This window comes from Muntiacus reevesi, chromosome 12 (genome assembly GCF_963930625.1).
Source record: "Muntiacus reevesi chromosome 12, mMunRee1.1, whole genome shotgun sequence".
NCBI lineage: Eukaryota > Metazoa > Chordata > Mammalia > Artiodactyla > Cervidae > Muntiacus > Muntiacus reevesi.
Window position 1 is genome coordinate 71,253,180 of NC_089260.1, and position 2,155 is coordinate 71,255,334.

Here is a 2,155-nt window from a genome sequence, read left to right on the forward strand (position 1 = left end):
GCTATTCTTTGCAACTCCATGCCTGCAGCCTGCCAGGCTCCTCTGTCCATGGGATTCTCCAGGCAGAAGTACTGGAGTGGGTTGCCATGCCCTCCTTCAGGGGATCTTCCCCACCCAGGGATTGAATCTGCATCTCTTATGGCTCCCGCATTGGCAGGTGGGTTCTTTACCATTAGTGCCACACCCAAATACAAAATAAAAAGTAAAAAATGGTAGTGTCATAAGTCACAGAACTGTGGGGTAGTTTGTGACACCGCAAGCCATCCCTAGGGTAGCTCTTTGGAGAAGGGCTCATCTCTGCAGGAGGTGTTTTCCAGGCAGAGTCTTAACAGGAGAATGAAAGACAGAAGGAAGGAGGGAGCTTCAAGCGGCGTCTCTGGGCGAGACTGCATCTCCTCTGTTCATCTAGCTCTTTCAGGGTTCAGGTTTTGCTATGTGAGCCCATCCCCCATGCTCCATTCCACTGCCTCCTCCCTCTGTCCCTCCAGAGCTGGGAGTGTCTGCTGGTACTACTGATCATTGTCCCTCTTTCCCCCAATTTTCCTATCAATTGTGTAATTAATAAAGAGGGCTTCCCTGGTGGCTCAGATGGTAAAGCGTCTGCCTGCAATGCAGGAGATCCAGGTTCAATCCCTGGGTTGGGAAGATCCCCTGGAGAAGGAAATGGCAACCCACTCCAGTACTCTTGCCTGGAAAATTCCATGGGCTGAGGAGCCTGGTATGCTACAGTCCATAGGGTTGCAAAGAGTCAGACATGACTGAGCAACTTCAATTATTTAATTAATGTCCCACATTAAATTCTCTCTCTGGAATATAAGCAAGTCATTTCTATTTTATTGATTAGATTCTGATGGATACATCATAAGTTATAATAAATAGTCCAACCCTGGTCTCTTCTACATGTTCATTTATTTCTGTGCCCTTGAGCACCCATCAGAACATAAGCACACCCACCCCCTGATCACGGCCCTTTCTGGCCTCTCTAATACATCTCTGGCACTCTCTCCGCAGCTCTCCACTTGGCCTCAGGGCCTTTGCACTGACTGTTTTCTCTGGATGGTCTTCCTTCAGATGTGTACAGGGCTCACTCTCTTATCTCTTCCAATCCTCTGTCCAAGTATCATCTTCTTAGTTAGGCTGGCCTTGATCCCTACTTCAAATGACACCCCTGCATGGCCCCCTGCATTTCCAGTCCCCCTTGCTCTGTTTATTTTTTTCTTTTTTCCCCCATAGCACTGATCATCCTCGAACATACTATGTAATTTTCTTGCTTATCACATTTATTATCTATTGTCTCCTCTTTCTTGGCCAAATTCTGTGAAGTCAGAATCTCCATTGTCTCTGGTCAGTGATTTATCCCAAGTGCATCAAACGTGGCTGGCACAAGCTGGGCATTATCTGCTGAATAAGCAGATGGCTATTTTATGCACAGTATCAATGTCCAGACCACAGAAGAGCTGAACCTCTCTGGCTGAAGCAGAGGAAACAGGCGAAGACCCCAGGCTATACATAGCGCACCTCTTTCTCTGCAATGTTCTCTTTAAGTTTTTTAAAGCTTTATTTTCTTAATTATTTTGGCTGTGGTGGCTCCTCACTGCTGCACACGGGCTTTCTCTAGTTGCAGCGAGCAGCGTCTCCTCTCCATTGCAGTGTGCGGGGCTTCTCACTGCAGTGACTTCTCTTGCTGCGGAGCAGAGGCTCTAGGTGCGTGGACTTGTGTAGTTGCAGCATCTGTGCTCAGAAGCTGTGGTTCATGGGCTCTCGAGTGCTGGGTTGGTAGATGTAGTGCATGGGCTTAGCTGCTTCAAGGCATGTGGAATTGTCCTGGACCAGGGATTGAACTGGTATCCCTTGCGTTGCAAGGCAGATTCTTAACCACGGGACCACCAGGGAAGCCCCTGCTATGTTCTCTTTAGGATAAACTCTGCAGTTTAAAGCCCACAGCTGCAGGGGACCCTGAAAGCCCAGAGACCTGTGCTTATGTACCTAGTCGGGCTCATAGCTTGTTATCCATTTACTACAGTTTGTTTCACAAACACTTTCACTGAGTTTTAACAGGTAATATCCCTCAAGACAGTTTGGAGGGCAAATAAAAGCATAGAAACAAACAGATTCCTTTCCTGCAGTATTTCTCAGAGCCTTTTAATATGCTCCT

At 47.4% G+C, this 2,155-nt stretch overlaps 1 non-coding gene across 1 annotated transcript; it reads left to right on the forward strand.

The window, feature by feature from the left end:
• Nucleotides 1-573: 573 nt before the first annotated feature.
• Nucleotides 574-645, forward strand: TRNAC-GCA (transfer RNA cysteine (anticodon GCA)). Its single transcript has one exon. It is a non-coding gene; the product is annotated as a tRNA-Cys (tRNA).
• Nucleotides 646-2,155: the final 1,510 nt, after the last annotated feature.